Source organism: Orycteropus afer, unplaced genomic scaffold, assembly GCF_000298275.1.
Source record: "Orycteropus afer afer isolate SDZICR_OR568_19922 unplaced genomic scaffold, OryAfe1.0 scaffold00690, whole genome shotgun sequence".
Taxonomy (NCBI): domain Eukaryota; kingdom Metazoa; phylum Chordata; class Mammalia; order Tubulidentata; family Orycteropodidae; genus Orycteropus; species Orycteropus afer.
Window position 1 is genome coordinate 966,630 of NW_006922277.1, and position 22,084 is coordinate 988,713.

The 22,084-nt window shown below is 36.6% G+C and overlaps 1 protein-coding gene across 1 annotated transcript in view; it reads right to left on the reverse strand.

Moving 5' to 3' along the window:
* POU6F2 (POU class 6 homeobox 2) overlaps positions 1 to 22,084 on the reverse strand; it is a 728,490-nt gene that overhangs the window by 632,732 nt on the left and 73,674 nt on the right. The gene's annotated exons all lie outside the window — the stretch shown is intronic.

Sequence of the window (22,084 nt, forward strand, 5' to 3'; positions counted from 1 at the left end):
CCAACCTTCCTTCCGAGGAGTGGCTGGTGGGTTTGAACCGCCAGCCGTCTGGTTAGCAGGCAAGTGTCTTAGCCACTATGCTACCAGAACTAGTTGATCTAGCGGACTGAAACCAGTGCCTGAAACTAGTGACAGAAAGGGGTGCCTCCAAAATAAAATAAAAGCACATGTGTACAGAATACAATCTCTTACTTCTTTGCCCAGAGACACACAGGAGACAGAAGACACAGTTGCAAAGTGGCATTTCCCCAGAATTAGCCACACTAAGTGACCTTTTACCAAAAAAAGGATAATAATAATAAGAAAGCAGTCTTTATCTCCAAAATCAAAGAAAAGCCTTTTGGGGTCTAAGTTGCTGAAAAATTGGTCAGAGCAGTTCATCGTGTGAAAATATGGCCCCTCTAACATCATGGTGTCCCAAGACCCAGGTTCTGTTTGGTAAGTGCTATTGGTATAAGGTAGAGCTATTGAGGGGACATTTTATGTGCTCAATTTTTCAGATTTTTTTTTAAAAGGAAGATGGGGAAAGGGGACAAGTGAGATTAATTTTGAGGGTGCAGCACATTCAGGGATACTTTTGAGATTGCAGATTTTTCCATTTCCCATTATCCTCATCTGAGGGGGAATGGTTTTGGAGAAAGAAATATTTTAGAGAGAGTTTGGATTCACCAACTACAAATGGCCTCAGGGTCTTTTAAACAGCAACTGTTTTTCTCAGCTCCATTTTCCAAAAGAGGACAATTTTTCCAACATTTTAAGAAATATTTCAAAATCGTAATCAATGAGGGTCACTCTTTCATTTTACCATGAATCCTACAAGTTAAAATACTAGGACAATATGAAACTTAAATGGAATAATAACTAGAAGGGGCTCAAATTTCAGATAATATGAATAAAAAATGACATATACTGTAAGTTTATTTACAGGTGTTCCTTCTTGGAATATGAAACAAGTGAAAAAAAAATCTTTATCAGAGAAAATTTAAACATTCTATTATTTTCACAGATATGATTATTCCATAAAGTTAGAGTTACAACTATAAATTTCAAAATTATTTCTTCTCACATCTAAATGGCACATGTCTTATAGAGTCACTGGTAAAGAAAAGAAAAAACAAACAAACAAACAACATGTCCCAAAAGTTAATTTTTGTGCTCAGTATTATGTAGAATAAATGCTGATGATTCACTTCAGAACATAATTTAGTGAATAGACTCAAACAATGCAGCAATATTTGTGATAATTAATTATAATTCAACCATTCTTTTTGTGCTTTACAGATATTTACATAGCATTTCAAATTCATTACCTTTAAGTTTCTACCCAGTGTAAACATATTCTAAAATTTTATTTTCAGTAACTTATTTCTGAGTTGTTTTGCAGTTACTATTATTTAAATACATAAACTCAAAACATTTGACTAAGAAGAAACTCTCTAATTTCTGCTGCACAAAACTCTAGAGGTCCTTCACAGAAGACATTTGAGGCATAAATGACATAGGGGTGGTAATGCATTCCAAAATAATACAACTGTGCCCTAGATGCAAAGGCTTATAATTTCAGACAGCAGGACATTGTACCAGGTGTAAATGCCTTGCTAACAACATCCTAAGGCAAAAGACTTCACTTGCTCTTCGCACACCTCTCCTCTCCCACACACTATCTATTCTCTGAGGATTATTTTTCCAGTTTCAGCCAAAAAATTAGACTTTGCTATATTTGACCTGTTCGATTACAAGATATTCAATTAGCTCTTTGTAAAAATGTTTATTTGAATGAAAAAGACTGCCAGTGTTCATGTGAGCGAGTGTGAACTTGGCTTTCTGCCATGGGTCAACAACAATTCCAATTTACTTAGGTTGGGCAATCCTACTTCCCTAGTGATACTGCCTTGGAAACCCAAGGAGGGGTCGCTATGAGTCGGGGCCGACTCGTCGGCAAATAACAACAACAACAACAACAACAACAGTATTTTAACTAAATTAAAATCCTGAAAGTTAAAATTAAGTTCAAATTAAAAGCTAGGCAGCAATATTTTCTTTAGAAGGGAAGAAGGAAAAAAACAAGTAGTAATTCAGTGGTTTTTTTTCAATGCAGTGGAAGGTTAATATTCTCTACTTTGTCCAGTTTGCTGGCCCTTTAACAACTGGGAGTCTCCCTCCTTTACATATTTTCCTCAGTAGATTAGAACTTGGATTCCCTTGGAGGAAGAACTGAAGTCTTATCCTAGTAAATGCAGACGTGGCCAGTTACTTTTGTCTGTCACTGTCAGTCCTCCTGTGGGATACAGCCAAAGAGAAGTTCTTCACAGAATTACTTAGAATATTATTATAAATCCCAATCTCTTCTTGCTTGCTTTCTCTCCCAAACAGAAAGTGACAGTGCTTCCTTCTGTAATCTGTTTCTCTAAATGACATAAAGAGTATCTCAGTGGCAATGTGACATGATGAAGAGAAACCCATAAAAGATCCTTCAGCAGCTCCAGAACTTTCATCTTGCTGGGGAACTGCGTTTATAATTTGTTTTTTAAATAGAAATCTGCTCACCATTGTAGAGTAAGAGAGATTTAAGCAGGATGCAAAATTATAACTCTTCTATCTTCAAGAATAACTGACTATCTTCCATTCATATTCTGACCAGAGAACTCTTTTTAAAATTTTATTTTATAAATGATATTTATAAAAAATAATAATACATTAGAGAATCTTTCTAGTATCTTCCAATCAACAAAGCGTGATGATGTATAGATAGTCGATAAATGGATGGATAGATGGATAGAAAAGATTTAGAAATATTTTGGTTTTAGTAACAATTTTTTTAACATTTTGAAAAATATTGCCCTACTTTTGGTATAATAAACATAGCAAAGCAAACAGAGAACAAAATATCCACCAGCAATCAAGTGACTATCAATTTGGTTGCTTGAATAGCAGGGTACCAAACTTTAAAGCAGTGTTTTAAGACTGTCTCTCTTGTTCTGCATTCACCAATCATCACAATTATGATAATAAACAACATATTTGCCTTGTAATTTCCTCTTGATCTGAAAAACTAAGCCAAACTACATTTGAGGCTGGTGACTCATACCCAGCAGCGTCCACTTTAAATAGAAAAATCACATTGATTGTATGAAACTCAGGGCTCATTTTGGTCCATCGATTCCCCTAGTGACCTTCCGTAGCATCAAAGCCCAGAGCGAACCCAATCTGACCCCGACTTTATGTGCATTATTATATCAAGAGACAGGAGCTACTTACAGTGCATGCCATTGTCTCCATAGATATGTAATAAAGTATTCTAGATCTGCTCCTGTTGAGAACACTTCAGGTACATGTCATTTTCTTCTCTTTTTATCATTCTCTCCTCCCTCTCTCCTTCTCTTGCACACAAACACATACATGCTAGCCTCCTGCCAGTATTAAAATTCTTCATTTACTGAGTGCCCCTTCTTCCAAAACAGAAGAGTGCAAAAAAGCAAATTCAGACTTTGACTAATACTCATATAACTCCCTGTAAACAACATCCTTCACCCATATCCATAACTAATAATAGTGCTCTTTATTAAGCTCTTCTGTGAAACAATATGTCTAATGCAAAGCTCCTCTACACTCTATTTTAATTATAATAAATCATCTTCATTATGATACATACTTCAACATAACGTATCTGCTGCTTAGCTGCCTCAGATACTCCCATTGAGAGGAGAGCAGACATGTACATCGTCTCTACGAAAGTTATTTACACACACACTGAAAAATTCTACAGCATCCCACTGCTTTGCAGCTGGAATTTCAACAACTTTTATCTTACCTTACTGTTCATAACATCACAGCTGAAAAGATGGGGGGAAAAGCAGAACAGAGAAAGCACCACACCTGAAAAATGCTGTTTACACAAATAATAGTACCTGGAATACATCCACTAGCATGGAAAAACAAGCCCTTGCAGTACAATCATTTCTCTATAAATGTATAAAAGTATTTTACTGCCTGGTGCAACAAATCAGTGATGAGACTCTGGGCTGTGGTGTGCAAGTTCCAGGGGACTCTCTGTCAAAGTCAACTTCGCAGGCAGTCCCCTGAGGACTGCACTGGGCACATTCTCATGAAAGGTGTGAAAATCTGATTTTCTAAAATGGATCAGTAATTCTCTGTGAAGGGGGAGAGGATCAATAAATCTTTGCTAAGTAGATTGTAAAGGAAAAATTATTCTTTCAGTGACAGTACATTAGGATCCTCCAAACAATCTCAATAAACTAAAGACATAGCATTTCTCCACAAGCTACTTTTGACTTCTGATATATTTTTGTAATCTCAGATCATTCTGCAATGCACATACATTTATATTTGCTAAGCAATGTTCGTGTTGATGTTGATTTATGGTGTGTGCCATTATAATGCTTGGCTATGACTAGAAAAAGAAAATTATTAGCTGCTTGTAACCTGATAGATGGGATACAAGGAAATGTCATTATAGCTGTACACACATATATGTTTCTAACTATATCAGCCCCCATGTAACCACATGATATGCTTTCAGTGTTCTTCAGCCAAATATATCTGTGTTGTCTTTAGGTACCTGTTCATCAATATATAGCACATATTCTCTAAATGTCTAAAAATAATAGGGGTAGGCTTTACTTAGAATCGTGGATGTTCATAATCCTTCCGGGAATATTTGTTTTTCCCTGTAGGCAAAGACCAAGGAAACACCAGACATGGGTTTTATCACATACACTCGATGACACTGAAGTGGTGTAACTACCAGCCCTTCCCCACTAACACATTTGCCATTTGTTTCACAACTGGGGAGTCCATGCTCTTTACCACTGTGAGACCCAAGAATCCTTGCTAAAGAATTTAGACAGAAGATGTGTGTCATGAGAAAACAAGTCTAGGAGTGGACCGACTACTCCCAGGAGGCTTTCTGGTTATAGCCTCCTGAGCTGTGTGTGGCTGAGATTTCCCCTGCACTGTGTTAAAGTGGTTATTAAAAAATATGGCCTGTGCGGTAGCGAGGTATTTCAGTGCCTCAGAGCACGCTGAACATCATGTGTCCTGTAATACCAAGGCAAGACAAAGCAAACTCTCAGCATGGCAGGCTTCGATTTGAATTTCTTTGTACCTCATGCAAGTTGATATCAGAATTAATATCAGGATAGCTCTTTTGGAGAGGAAAAATACTTCCACAAGATACACTATTTTAAGGATAACATCCGTGGAGGGGAGAAGAGGATTGCATGTTAAACTGTAGCAAACAGGTGTGATGCATATAAGCAAATACTATTTAACCAAATGTCCCTATAATTTATAGGAATTAAATCCACTAGTGCCTTTTCAGGGTATGGACTGTATGCCAAAGTTTTCATTAAATGCCTCCTTTTGCCATTTACAGTTGAATAAAATAGAAGCAGTGATAGAATTCTCACCAACCATATGGAAGACCCCACCACGCGTCTGCCAGTTTGTCATACTGTGATGGCTTGCATGTTGCTGTAAGGCTGGAGGCTATGCCTCTGGTACTTCAAACACCAGCAGGGTCACCCGTAGGATAGGTTTCAGCAGAGCTTCCAGACTAAGACAGACTTGGAAGAAGGAAGGGGCCACACCCACTTCTCAAAGAATTGGCCAGTGAAACCTTATTAATAGCATTGAAACAATGTCTGATACATTCCTGGCAAACTTTATGAATAGCCCTGAAAAATTGTCCAATATAGTCCAGAAGATGAGCCCCTCAGGTCAGAAGGCACTCAAAATATGACTGGGGAAGGACTACCTCCTCAGTGGAGAGCAGTCCTTAATGATGTGTGTGGAGGAAAGCTTTCAGGACCTCTATTTGCTGATGTGTCACAATGAAAAATGGGAAGAAAGAGCTGCAAACATCCATTAATAATCAGAACATGGAATGCACCAAGTATGAATCTAGGAAAATTGGAAGCTGTAGAAAATTTAAAGATTGATATCCTAGGCATTAGTGTGCTAAAATGGACTGGTTTGGCCATTTTGAATCAGACAACTATATGATCTACTATGCCAGGAATGACAAATTGAAGAGGAATGGCATGGAATTCATCATCACAAGGAATGTATCAAGATCTATCCTGAAGTACAATGCTGTCAGTGATAGGATAATGTCCATACATCTAAAAGAAAGGCTAATTAATACTACTGTTATTCAAATTTATACACCAACTACTGAAGTCAAAGATGAGGAAATTAAAGATCTTTACCAACTTCTGCAGTCTAAAATTGACCAAACATGGAATCAAGATGTGTTGTTTATTACTGGTGATTGGAATGCAAAAGTTGGAAACAAAGAAGAATCACCGATAGTTGGAAAATATTGGTGATAGAAATGATACCAGAGATTGCATGATAGAATTTTGCCAAACCAACCTCTTATACATTGTAAATACCCCTTTTCAACAACATGAATGGCAGCTATACATGTGGACTTTGCCAGAAGGAGTGCACAGGAATCAGATTGACTACATCTATGGAAAGAGGCAATAGAGAAACTCAGTATTTTCAGCCAAAACAAGGCCAAGTGTTGATTATGGAACAGACCATCACCCGCTTATATGCAAATTCAAATTGAAGCTGAAGACAATTAAAACAAGTCCATAACAGCCAAAATATGACCTTGGTTATAGCCCTCCTAAATTCAAAGACCATCCAAAGAACAGATTTGATGCATTGAACACCAATGACTGAAAACCAGAGGAATTATGGGGTTACATCCATGAAGAAAGCAAAAGGTCATTAAAAAGACAGGCAAGGAAGAAAAGACCAAAATGGATGTCAGAAGAGACTCTGAAATGCCCTTGAATGGAGAGTAGCTAAAGCAAATTGAAATGACAAGATAAAAGAGCTGAACAGGAGATTTTGAAGAGCAGCTCAAGAAGACAAAGTCAATCATTATAATGAAATGTGCAAAGACCTGGAGTTAGAAAACCAAAAGGGAAGAACATTCTTGGCATTTCTCAAGCTGAAAGAACTGAAGAAAAAATTCAAGCCTCAAGTTGCAATATTGAAAGATTCTATCAGCAAAATATTGAATGATACAGCAAACATCAAGAGTAGATGGAAAGAATACACAGAGTCACTGTACCAAAAAGAATTGGTCAATGTTCATCCATTTTAAGAGATGGCATATGATCAAGAACCAATGGTATTGAAGGAAGAAGTTGAAGCTGCACTGAAGAAATTGGCAAAAAACAAGCCTCCAGGAGTTGACAGAATACCCACTGAGATGTTTCAACAGACAGATGCCCCCTTGGAGGCACTCACTCATCTATGCCAAGAAATTTGGAAGACAGCTACCTGGCCAACTGACTGGAAAAGATCCATATTTGTATTCATTCTAAAGAAAGGTGGTAGCACAGAACGTGGAAATTATAGAACAATATCATTAATATCACACAAAAGTAGAATCTTTCTGAAGATAATTAAAAAATGGTCGCAGCAGTATATTGACAGGGAATTTCCAGAAACGCAAGCTGGATTCAGAAGAGGATGTGCAACCAGGGATATCATTGCTGATGTCAGATGGATCTTGGCTTAAAGCAAAGAATACCAGAAAGATGTTTTCTTGTGAATTATTGACTATGCAAATGTATTTGATTGTGTGGATCATAACAAATTATGGATAATATTGAGAACAATGGGAATTCCAGAACACTTAATTGTGCTTATCAGGAACCTGTACGTAGACCAGGAGGTTATCATTCAAACAGAACAAGGGGCTACTGCATGGTTTAAAATCAGAAAACGAGTGAGTCAGGGTTTTATCCTTTCACCATACTTATTCATGCTGAGCAAATAATCCAAGAAGCTGTACTATATGAAGAAAAGCATGGCATCAAGACTGAAGGAAGACTCAATAACAACCTGCGATATGCGGACAACACAAGTTTGCATGCTGAAAGTGAAGATGACTTGAAGCACTGGCTGATGAAGATTAAAAACTACAGCCTGCAGTATGGATTATATCTCAGAATAAAGAAAACAAAAATACTGCAACGGGACCAATAAGCAGCATCACAATAAATGGAGAAAAGACTGAAGTTTTCAGGGATTTCACTTTACTTGGATCCACAATCGACACCTTTGGAAGCAACAGTCAAGAATTCAGATGACATATTGCATTGGGCAAATCTGCTGCAAAATCTCTTTAAAGTGTTAAAGAGCAACAATGTCATTATGAAGACTAAGGTGCGCCAGACCAAAGCCAATGTCTTTTCAATTGCCTAATATGCATGTGAAAGCTGGACAATGAATATAGAAGACCAAAGAATTGATGCATTTGAATGTAGTGTTGGTGAAGAATATTGGAGATACCATGGACTGCCCAGAAGAATGAACAAATCTGTCTAGAAAGAAGTACAGGTAGAATGCTACTTACAAGCCAAGCACCGTCTCACATACTTTGGTCATGTTGTCAGGGGACCAGATCTGGGATGATATGCTTGGTAAAGTAGAGAGTCAGTGATAAAGAGGAAGTCACGCAATAAGATGGATTGACACAGTGGCTGTAACAATGGGCTCAAGGATTATGAGGATGGCACAGGACTGGGAAGTGTTTTGTTCTGTTGTACATAGGGTCCCTGAGTCAGAGCTGACTCAATGGCACCTAACTACAACAACAGCAAATACTATTCCAAAAAAGAAATCAAGAAAACTATAGCATTTACAACAGTCCTCAAATTGATAAAATACCAAGGAATTAACCAGGGACATAAAAGACAATGAAAATTATAAAACTCTACTATAAGTTACTTAAAGCAACCTACAAAAATGTTGCAGAAAGGGCAAATCCTGTGCTTATGGAATGGAAGACTTAACATAGTGAAAATGTCAATTCTACCTAACAGGATCTACAGATACAATGCAATCTTGATACAAATCCCAACAACATTCTTTACTGAAAAGGAAAAACTAATGACCAACTAATGGAAAGGAAAGAAACTCTGAGTACTCAAAGCAATATTGAAGAAAAAGAACAAAGCAGGAGGCTTCACACTCTGATATCAAAACATACTATACAGCTTCTGTAATCAAAACCTGATGATATTGGTTAAGTGACAGATGCACAGACTTGAGAACTATGGAATAGAACTGAGAACTCAGAATTAAATTGAGCCATCTATGGACAATTTTTGACAAGGAATCAAAGTCCATTTGGTGGGGCAGAAACAGTTTCTTTAATAAATGGTCCTGCAAAACTGGACATCCATCTGTAGAAAAAATGAAATAGGACCCATCCCTCACACCATACACAAAAACTAACTCAAAATGGATCTAAGACCTAAATGTTAAACCTAATACCATAATATTCCCGGAAGAAAACATAGGAGAAAAACTATGGGACCTAGTCTTTTGTAAAAATAAGATAACAAACATAATAATAAATGCATGAATGTTGTTGTGTGCTGTCGAGTCAGACCCGACTCATAGCGACCCCTCCTTGGGTTTCCCAGGCAGTATCACTACGGAAGTAGATTGCCCCATCTTCCTTCCGAGGAGTGGCTGTTGGGTTTGAACCGCCAGCCTTCTGGTTAGCAGTCAAGTGCCTTAGCCACTATGCTACCAGAGCTAGAAGTACATAAAATAGGTAGATGAGACTTCATGAAAATTAAAAACTCATGGTGAGCAAAATATTTTATTGAAAGAGTAATTAGACAACCTACACACTAGAAAAAAATCTGGATAAGAAATGACTTATCTGAAATGGGTCTAATCTCTAAAATTCACACAAAACTGAAAAAAATAAAAAACAAAAGCCCAATCAAAAAATGGGCAGAGGATATGAGCACAATGTTCTTCAAAGAGGATATTCAAGCAGCCAACAAAAAACATGAAAAGATGTTAGCCATTAGAAAAACACAAAATCAAAACTACAATGAAATATCATTCCCCAACTAAGATAGCACTGATTTAAAAACAAAAACAAACAAACAAACAAAAACAGATAACATGTTTTGGGAAGGATGTGGGGAAAATGGAATCCATATCCATTGCTAGTGAGACTGTAAAATGGTATAAAAAACAGTACGGTTCATAAAATTAGAACTACCCTATGATCCAGCAATCACATTCCTAGGTATATACCCTAGAAATGTAAAAGTCATAACACAAAAAGACATACGCACCCCTATGTTCATTGTTTTATTCACAATAGCAAATAAATGAAAACAATAGAAGTCTCCATCAATGAGTGAATGGGTAAGCAAATTGTGGTACATACATACAATGGAATACTATGCAACCATAAAGAACAATATTGAGTCCACAAAACATATTATAACATGGATGAACCTAGAGGGCATAGTGCTAAGTGAAATATGTCAAACATGTAAGAATAAATATTGTACAATCTCTCTTTTGTAAGACAAGAATAAATAAATACAGAGACCAATGTAATTGGTGGCTACTAGGAGAGGAAAGGGAAAGGGAAAAGTACACTTTAGACTATATTTTTGGTAACAGGAAAAGTGATACCAAATGTGGATATAGTAAAAGTAAAAATGAGTGAGCACATATTGATGAGGACAGGAAAACTGGTATACAGATAGGTACAGGTGTGTACACTGGGGAAAACAGAAAGAAGCATCTATAAAACAAAATAAAAGAAAAAAACAAACTCATTCCACTGAGTCAATTCTGACTCATTGCTACCTTATAGGACAGAGTAGTAGACCCCAAAGGGTTTCCAAGGTAGAAATCTTTATGGAAGTAGACTGCTTCATCTTTCTCCTGCAGAGTACTTGGTGAGTTTGAACCACTGACCTTTTGGTTAGCAGGTCAATTCTTTAACCACAGTGCCACCGGAGCTCATAATTATCTATAGGTATATGCAAATACAAATATGTAGTACAGGCACATATAATCACTGAGGACACAAATAAGGGTACTTCTCAGAGATAACCACCTTCCAAGATTGGTTTTCTGAGTTTGAATGCTTAGGACCAGAGTCTCATGGGACAACTCAGTCAATTGGCATAACATAGTTCACAAAATTCATGATCTGCATACTGGTGGTGTAAGTAGTGTCTAGGGTCTTAAAAGCTTAAGAGTGGCCATCTAGGACACAACTATGGGTCTCCACTCACCAAGACCAAAACAGCAGGTAGGTAACCAAAAACTCAAGGAAAAAAAAATTCCTACATGAGCCACAACCTCATCTATTAAAAACCCAGAAGAACTAGATGGTGCCCAGCTACCACCACTGATTTTTCTGACCAAGCCCACAAAGTTGTCTCTGGATAGAATGGGAGAAAAATACAGAACAGAACTCAAATGCTTATTTAGAAAAAAAAAAAAAAAAATCCAGACAAACTGGAACAGTAGAGAACAGAGACTCCCTGAGATTATTGGCCAAAACATTTTTTAAACCTAGAACCGGGCCTATCTCCTGAGATCACATTTTAGCAAAAAAGCAGAATGGCACACAAAACAAAAGTATCAGTGCCTTCATTAAAAGCCATCAGTATGAGACCAAAAGTTCAATAATTACTCAAAAGCAAGGATGAGAAAATAAGGAGGTAGGGAAATTAGAATAGTGGAGAGGAACAAATAACATGATTGAAGAGAATGTTGACACATTGTGGTATGTGTAACTAATATCACTTATCAATTTGTGTGGAAATTGTCAAATGGAAACCTAATTTGCTATGTAAACTTTCACAAAAAAACTCAATAAAATATTATTTAAGAAAATTATATCTTTACCATTTTCCAGTCACTCAATATTCAACAATAGTACATTAATGGTTGTATAATATTTAAAGTAATCACTGTGTTATACTTAAAGAGACTCTGAACACTTTTTTTTACATACTTTTGTCTGGATATCTAGTTATTGTGATAGAATAGTTTCTAGTATGAAAAATTAGTTCACCAAAGTTATAAATAATCTTAAAGCTTTTAAATTCTGTTGACTAAAACAAATGGTGTCAGGTTATTTTCCAAAAACTTCTAAACACCTTTCATTCCAGCTCCCTCTGTCTTTAACATTACTGCATTTTGCCAGTTGTCTTAGTTTTTGTAAATTTCTCAGTTGAAGAACAGCAGCTCATTCATCTGGTTTTCTTCCTTTAATTTTTGTTTGTGCTTCTTTACTTTTTTTTATCTATTTATTTTCATGTGTTTATTTTTTGAATATTTTCTGCTCTATTATCAAATTATATGCATTCTTGTAGGAATGAGCCATCCCTTGTCACACTTAAGCAAATAGTTTTGACTTTTCATTTTCCACTTGAATTTTATTTATAGTGTATTTACTCTGTAGTAATTTAACACTTTTATTTTATTGAAATCTCATAAATTTTCACATTTGCAACTTCTACTGTGATTTTTTTTATACCTGGGAAATTTTCTTCCTAAACTAATAGCAGATAAATATTGACCTTTTAAATTAACTTTTTAAAAATATAATCTTTTTCAATTAACTCTTAAATCCATTTGGAATTTATTTTGTTGTACAATGTGAGATAAAGTTCTAATGTATTTTAAAACAGATAGTTGATTAAATAATGGACTTTGGTATGCCCTTTGGTCTACTGACTCAGGGCTTTCTTTAGTGAAGGAAAGTGATTTTCTATTAGAAACTAGATCATGGATAGTCTTCACTTAGCTTCCAGGATGCTGGCTTAGCCAAGCTCTCCTTCTATATCACAGGCAACTTCTTCTCATCTCCTTTCCTGGCTTTAAACATTCTAGGATTTTCTTGAGGAATATCAGTAACATGGAGATTGGGTTCGTGTTATCTGCTCCCATAGCTCCTATCCATGCATCAACTTTTTCATGCGAGAACTCAATTCATCCTCCAATCATACCATGGGGTTAATTTTATTTTTCATCTAATGAAGATTTAAATTCTGCTGCAACAGCAACAGTGGCCCCCCACCATGAGCTTTTCAAATCCTTATCTTATCTTGAGGACCACTTAAAGTAGACACCCCAGACTGTATTTCCAACACTTGGTGATCATACATTTGGTGTGACAGAGCTGTACTGAAGCAGAGGGAACTTAATGACTTCCATTCTTGTCCCAGTAGACAGCAGCAGTCCATTCAGTCAGCAGAACACAGTAGGGGAAGCCTCTGTCTGTCCACTTATCAGAGAGATCCCATATCTCTGTGACTGGGACAATGAGTGGATGAGAACACTGTACATTCCTCTTTTCTTCCAAGGTAAAGTAGAAGCTGGACTAAGGAAGTGAGATGAACAGTGATACTAACATTTCTTAGATGCTTACACTATGCCAGTTACTTGTCATGGTTACTCTCAACAATTCAGTGAGGTAGGTACTCTTCACTACATATTGCTATAATAAAGGTCATCATCAGGTACTCCATATTGGGAAATCCAATAGTCAATTCTGAGTTTTCATATTACTTGACCTTTTAGTAGCCTCTGACACAATTGATTGCTCCCTTTTCCTTCTAACATTCATCACATGGCTTCTAGGACACCACATTTGTCAGGATTTCCTTCAAGCTCCCAGGCCTCATCAATCTTTTTTATCAGGCTCTTATTCATTTTCCTAACTTCTGAGTATTAAAAGTATCATAAGCTCTGTCCATTGGCTTCCTCTTCTCTATCTATCCTGAAGAGATTATCCAGGCTTCTAGCTTTAAAGTTCATTCATATGCTGATGCTCCCAATTACTTAATTCCAGGGTAAACACAGCTTCTGAACTCCAGTTACCAACATCCCAACTACTCATTCAACATTTCCACTTGAAGGTCTAGTGGCATCTTAGACTTTATTGGCCAAAACCTGCTCCTCCTACAGGCTTCTCAATCTCAGCAAGTGGCAACTCCATCCTTCCAGCAGTTCAGGTCAAAATCTTTGGGATCATCTTTGACTTCTCTATTTTCCTCCCAGCCCATATCCAATCTAATGATACTGAAAAATATTCAGAATCCAAACACCAACTTCCACCAACTTTCAAAATTCCATCGTGGCCCAGGCTTCCATTCACCTGAATTATTGTGATAGCTCCTGACTGGTCTCCCTGCCTCCACCCCTGCAATCTCTCATCATCAACAAGAATCCCCTTCTGTAATATAAGGCTGATCATGTCACTCTTTGTAAAACACTCCAATATCTTCTTGGATTACTTAGAGAAAAATCCAAAGTCTTTATAACAGCCTAAAAGCTATATATAGCCCAGCCATCAGACCTCCTTTACAGCATCTCCTACTCCTTTTCCTTTATCCCTCTGCTGCAGCCACCCTGGTCTCTGCATTTCCTCTAACATAGTTGGCATACTCCCATCTCAGAGTCTTGGCATACATTGTCCCTCTGAATGATATTTCTTTCCTAATAACCAAAGTATGGCCTTTTCCACCCCTTCACATTTTTGCTCCAATAATACTTTCTCTGTGAAGCCTTTCCTGATCACTTCCTAAAATTACAATTGAATTGCCATACCTCCTATACCTCCTCCTCCCCCTGACCCTCCCATCTTACTATTTCCCCATAGTACTTATCACCACCTAACAGAACAAGAGGATATTGCATGGTTTAAAGTCAGGAAAGGAGTCCTTCAGGGTTGTATCGTTTCACCATATCTATTCAATCTGCATGCTGAGAAAATAATCAGAGAATCTTAACTACGTAAAGATGAAATGCAGTATCAGGATTGGAGGAAGACTCATCAACAACCTGCATTATGTAGATGACAAAACTTTGCTTGCTGAAAGTGAGGATGACTTGAAGCATTTACTGATGAAGATTAAAGACTGCACTCAGCAATATGGATTACACCTCAACATAAAGAAAATAAAAATCCTCACCACTGGACCAATAAGCAGCATCACAATAAATGGAGAAAAGATTGAAGTTGTCAAAGATTTCACATTACTTGATTTCATAATCAATACCAATGGAAGCAATAGTCAAGACATCAGTCAACATATTGCAATGGGGAAATGTGCTGCAACAGACCACTTTAAAGTGCTGAAGAGCAAAGATGTCTCCTTGAAGACTTGTTGTTGTTGTTGTTATGTGCCGTCGAGTCGGCCCCGACTCATAGCGACCCCTCCTTGGGTTTCCGAGGCAGTATCACTACGGAAGTAGGATTGCCCAACCTTCCTTCCGAGGAGTGGCTGGTGGGTTTGAACCGCCAGCCCTCTGGATAGCAGTCAAGTGCTTTTAGCCACTATGCTACCAGAGCTCAGGTGCACCTAACCCAAGCCATGGTGTTTTCAGTCACCACATATGCATGTGAGAGCTGGACAATGAATAAGGAAGACAGAAGAAGAGTTGCTGTTTTTGAGTTTTCGTGTTGGCAAAGAATACTGAAAGTACGATGGACTGCCAGAAGAACTAACAAATCTGTCCTGGAAAAAGTCCAGAATTCTCCTTGGATGTGAGAATGGCCAGACTTTGTCTCGCCTACTTTGGTCATGTTGTCAGAAGAGAACTTGACCCTGGAGAAGGATATCATGCTTGGTAAAGTGGAAGGTCAACAAAAGATGAAGGTCTTCAACAAGATGGATTAACACAGTGGCTGCAACAATGGGCTCAGGTATAGCAGGGATTTGAGGCTGGTGCAGGACCAGTCAGTGTATTGTTCTGTTGTACATAGGGTCGCTATTAGTCAGAGTCCACTCAACGGCACCTAATGATAATAACAATTATTTTATAGAATTAAATTAATTATTTTATAAAATTAAAAGTATAGTTGTTGAAGTAAAGAAAAGTCAATGGGTATGATAAAAAAAAATTAGATATAATCAAAGGGAGAATTGCAATACTTGAAGATATACTGTTGTTATATGGCATCGAGTCATCTCCAAAGACTTGAAGATATAGCTAAAGAAATTTTCCAGGATGCAGAACAGAGAGACTAGCTGAAGGAAACTACAAAAGTGAAATTACTAGTCATAGTGATTACTGCTTTGTTTGTCAGCTAGTGCTTTGCCAGTACTGTGTCTCTTTTCTTTTACCTTCATAGCTCTTCCCTTTATTTTTTTCTTTCCTTTTTTTTTTTTTTTTTATTGTCTCCCTGCCCTCCCCTTTTGTTTTGATTCTGCTGAGGGTGTGCCTCACCTCCTGCTGCCTCTGCAGTCATTAACTTCCACTCCTGTCACTCCACAGGCAGTGGCACATGTTCCATGGAGCAAGTCTGTGTTTCCACTGCAGCAGTGTTTGGTAGTTCGCACTTTTGCCAGTTCTGTGCTGATTTTTCTTTCATTTCCTTTTTGCTCTTTGTTCCTTTTCTTCTGTCTTAGTTCTTCCCTCTTTCCCCTTCCCTTTTTTTTTCTTCCTACTCCCTATTATTTATTTATTATTATTATTATTTTGATCCCTCAGAGTGGGCAACACCCACCCACCCCTGTAGCCTCCATGGTCTGCAGTGCTTGCCCCAGACACCTCCACAGTCAGTGATACATGATCAAGCAGATCAGATGTTCCATCTTCACCTATTCCCATCCTCCTGTGGTCAGTAGTGCACCCTCCTGTGGACTGAGCACCATATTCCTGCTGGAGCTGTGTTGGGCAGCTTGTACTTGTGCCAGTATGCTGCCATTTTTTTTTCTCATTCTTTATTTTTTCCATTTTATCCTTCCCCTTCTCTCCTTTTTCTTCCCCATCAGTCAGGAACCAGTGATTTTATCTAGCCATATTCACCACCCCTGTTGCCTCAATTACTGAGAAAGTGTAACCACTCATTCCAGCAGCACTGTATAGACAAGACAGTGACCAGCACCCACCCAACCTACCATCAGCTAACCAGAGATTAAAGCTCACTCCCACACTCTCAACAGCTACCAAATTCACCCCAGGATAGGTGCTGAGTATCTTATTGCTGTCAATCTAGTGGCCAGAGAAACAGGTTGGCCTTTTGCCTGAATATATTAAAACAAAACAAAAGAAAATAAAAATCAGAGTGAAATAAACTAACATACCATCAAGAAATTAATACAATAATACCACAGTGTCTTGGAGACAAGAGAAAACTTCAAATCACAGAAGGAAGTAGGATAATATGGTTCAAGCAAGTGACCAAAATATATGGCCAGAAAATATTCCAGAAAAAGGAATGTTATTAGAATTACCTAAAAAGAAGTTGAAAAGAATGATCCTTAGGTCTTGTTAGCAGATTAAGAAAGAGATCAAGGAAAATAAAGACAATACTAAAGAAATCATACATACAATCAAGAAAACTATAGAAAAATTAAGAAAAACAGCACATAAACAAATTGACAAAATAAATGGAAAATTAGAAATCATATAAAAGAGTAAATAGAAATCTAGAAGATTAATACAAAAATTAGAGAAATAAATAACACATTGGAAGGACAAAGGCATAGAATGGAATCAATAGAAGACAAAATTACATAAATTGAAGACAAATTCCTTAATACTAATCTGTTACAGGTGCAATTAGAAAAAAGAATGAAAATAAATGAAGAAAGCTTAAGAATCATGTGGGACACCATCAAGAGGAATGACACATGTAATTTGAATTCCAGAACAGAAAGAGACAAACAAAAAAGCAACAAGAAAATTGTGGAAGATTTGTTGAAAGAAAACTTTCCTGATATCACAAAAGATAAAAAGATAAATATTCAAGAAGTTCAATGAACTACAAATAGGATAAACTCCAAAAGAAAAGCACCAAAATGATCATAATCAATCTTTCGACAGACAGAGACAAAGAAAGAATCCTGCAAAAAGCTCCAGAAAAAAGAAAACTCATAAAAAAGAGCTGATAAGACCAAGTTTTCATTTCTCAGCAGAAACCATGAAAGCAAGAGGGTAGTGAGATGACATGCATAAACATATAAAGAAAAAAATGCCAACTAAGAATTATATATCCAGCAAAATTGTCCCTCAAGAATTAGGACATTTCTAAATAAACAGAAATTAAGAAAATCTGTAAAAACCAGACCAATTTTACAAAAAATCCTAAAGAGAGTCCTTCAGACAGAGAATCAATCTCAGTCAATAGCCTGCAATTAAGACATAGATGTCATCCAGAAATCAACCTAGATATGGAATTATCCAAACAAAATAAAATTACAACACGGAAAATAGGGAGCCAGAGATGTCAACTTGTAAACAATTGCAACTCCAAAACAAAAAGAGGGAGTAAATGGTGTAATTACAGAATTTCCAAATGGAGAGGAAATTAGCATGATAGCAAGAGAGAATGGACCATTTTACACTTGAGAAGATAGCAGTAAGTTACAGGGTAACCTCAAAGAAAACTAATAAACCTTCTCACTGAACTAAAAATGAAGAATAGAAGATTCAATAAACAATAAAAGAACAGCAATGAGGGAAATGATAAAAAAATATGTAAACAAAATGAATGTAGTAGCACAGAAAAATACATGGAACAAAGAAAACATCAGAACAACAATAACAACAACAAACCCCCAGTACAATGAGAGTAGCAAATTTATATTGTTGTTGCTGTTAGGTCCCATCAAGTCAGCTCCAACTCATAGCCACCCTATGTACAACAGAATGAAACACTGCCTGGTCCTGTGACAGCCTCACAATCCTTGCTATACCTGAACCTATCACTGTAGTCACTGTGCCAGTCCATCTTGTTGAGGGTCTTCCTCTTTTTCATTGACCCTCAACTTTACCAAGCATGATATCCTTCTCCAGGGAATGGTCCCTTCTGACAACATGACCAAAGTAGGTTAGATGAAGTTTGGCCACTCTCACTTCCGGAGCATTCCAGCTACACTTCCTCCAGGACAGATTTGTTAGTTCTTCTGGCAGTCCATGGTACTTTCAGTATTCTTTGCCAATAACACAACTCAAAAGCATCAATTCTTCTTCAGTCCTCAAAATGGATAAGAATATATGACTGATCAATATACTATCTACAAGAGACACACTTTAGACACAAAGACAAAATTAAAGGATGGAAAAGCATGTATCAAGCAAATAGCAACCAAAAAAGAGAGGAAGTGGGAAAATTAACTTCTGATAAAATAGATTTTAAGGCAAAAACCAGCAAAAGAGACAAGGAAAGATTTAATTTAATGTAATGATTAAAAGAGGACATAAACATAATAAATATTTATGCATCAATGAAAGAGTCCAAAATACATAAATCAAACTTTACCAGAGTTGAAAAGAGAAATAGACAAATCAATAATAGATTTTAACATGTCACGTTCAACAAAGGACAGAACAACTAGAAAGTAACTCAACAACAATATAGAAAATCTAAAGAATACAATCAACCAGCTTGAACTCATAGATGAATACAGAACACTCCAGCCAACAATAACACAATATACATTCTTGTATATTTTAGGCCACAAAGCAAGCCTTAATAAATTTGAAAATATCAAAATAATACAATGCATCTTCTGAGATCACAATGCTATAAAATAAGAAATAAACAACAAGAAGATTAAGAAAACAAAAAATAGAAACAGAATGGCATCCTGCTTAAAAAGTATTTGGTAATAAGCTAACTGGAGAAAAATTTAGGATAATTTCTTAGCTATAGCTGAGGACCTTGAGGGAATGAGTTGCTGGGCTTGTGGGCTGTGGGCCATGCTTGCAAAGGACATCAAGCTTAATTGGTATAATGCAGTATACAAAAATATTGTTCTACGTCTTGCTTCGGTGAGTAGTGACTGGGATCTTAAAAGCTTGCAGGCAGACATCTATGATGAAACTATTTGTCTGTCCTCATGTGGAGCAAAGAAGAGTAAAAAAAAAAAAAAAAAATCAAAGACACATGTAAACGAACAATCTAAAGGACTAACAGACCATGAGAATCTCTTCCTGAATGATCCCAAGAACAGAAGAACTAGATGGTGCTTGGCTACCCATGCCAACCACTCAGAAAGGTTTCAAAATTGGAAATACTTTATATAGTGAGAGAAAAACATGGAACAAAACTCAAACTCATAAAAATGAAAAGTGAATGACTATTGGATAATCTAAGAAATAAAGCGAAATTTAAAAAGTACTTGAATCAAATGAGAATGGGAAAATGACATGCTATTAACTTTGGGATACAGCAAAAGCAGTGCTCAGAGAATAATTTATAGCAATAAATGCACACATCAAAAAAGAAACATGAAAATCAACAACTTAACCCAACATCTCCACCAATTAGAAAAAGAACAGAAAACATACCCTGGAGTCACCAGAAGAAATAAAATAAGTAAAATTCAAGCAGAAATAATTGAAACAGAAAAACAATAGAAAGAATCAACAAGACTAGAATTTAGTTCTTTGGAAGGATTAATAAAATTGACAAACCACTGGCAAATTTAACAAGGGAGAAGAAGGAGATGCAAATAACATGGATGAAAAATGAAATAGATAATGTTACAACAGAGTGTAATATAATAGAAAGGATAACAACAGAATACTATGAAAACTGTACTCCAAAAGTTTGAAAACCTAGAAGAACTGGACAAATTTCTAGAAACATACTACCTACCCAAACAACACAATCTGAAGTAGAAATTTTGGACAGACTCATTACAAAAGAGAAATCAAACAAGTTATTTAATAATAATAATAATAAAAGTCCTGACCCTGATGTCTTCACTGGAGAATTCTACTAACATTCAGAGAAGAGTTGAATCCAATTCTACTCAAACTATTCCAGGACAAGATAATAATGGAATGCTCACTGTGTAAAGTAAGTATAACCCTGATACTAAAACCAGTCAAAGATACTGCACAAAAACAAGTTATAGATCAATAGTTCTCATGAACATAGATGTAAAAATTCTTAACAAAAATGCTAACCAATAGAATCCAACAACATATCAAAAAATTAATACATCATGACCAAGTGTGATTCATATCAGATATGCAAGGATGGTTCAACATTAGAAAAACAATATAATCTGTCACATAAATGAAACAAAGGAAAAGAACCACATGATTGTATCAATCAATGAAGAAAAGGTATTTGAGAAAATTCAACATCTATTCTTGACAAAAAACACTCAGCAGAATAGGAACAGTAGGAAATTCCTCTATATAGTTAATGGCATATAACAAAACTAATGGTCAATATTATTCTCAATGCAGAGGGTCTGAAAACAATTCCATTATGAATGTGAACCAGACAAGGATGTTTTCTTTTACCATTACTATGTGATGCCCTAATCAGAGCAATAAGTCAAGAAAGGAAAGTAAAAGACATCTAAAGTGACAAAGAAGATTTAAAATGCTTTATGTTTGCAGATGATATGATCCTATACATAGAAAATCCAAGAACCTCAACAAAAGGACTACTGGAACTAATAGTAATTCATAGTAAGGTGGCAGGGATAAGATCAATATACAAAAATCAATAAGATTGCTCATCACTAACAAAGAGAACTGTGAAAAGGAATATGGAAAACATCACTATTTACAATAGCCACCCAAAAGATGAAGTACTTAGGAAAAATATGTGAAAGATATACAAAAGACCTAAACAAAAAGTGCTATAGAACACTTCTACAAGAAATCAAGAGACCCACATAACTGGAAGAATATACTCTGCTCACAGATCGGAAGACATTATATTGTGAAAATATCAATAATGCCCCAAGTGCTCTACAGATAGAATGCAATTAGAAACCAGATTTCATCATCATTCTTTAAAGAGATGGAAAATTAAACACCAACTTTGCATTGAAAAGAAAGAGACCCCAGATAAGCAAAGCACTACTAAAGACTCAAAGCACTCAGAATATGACTAGGGAAGAACTGCCTCCTCAGAGTAGAGTAGACCTTAATAACATAGATGGAGTAAAGCTTTTGGGACTTCCATGTGCTGATAGGACATGACTCAAAATGAGAAGAAACAGCCACAAACACCCATTAATAATCAGAACATGGGATGTCTGAAGTATAGTGTTGTAGTTAAGTTTCTGTGTCAACTTGGCTAGGCCTGGTTGAGTGGCTGGGCAGCTGGTTGTAGTATTCCCCATGATGAGACTGGTAATCAACTCCATGGTAGAATCTGCTGTGAGCAGCTGAATAGCTGCCTTAGGGATGTGGTCTGCTTCCTGTATATAAGGAGAAGCCTTGGGGAATGTCTCCAGCTTATGGCACACTTGAACCCTGCATGTAGCTGAGT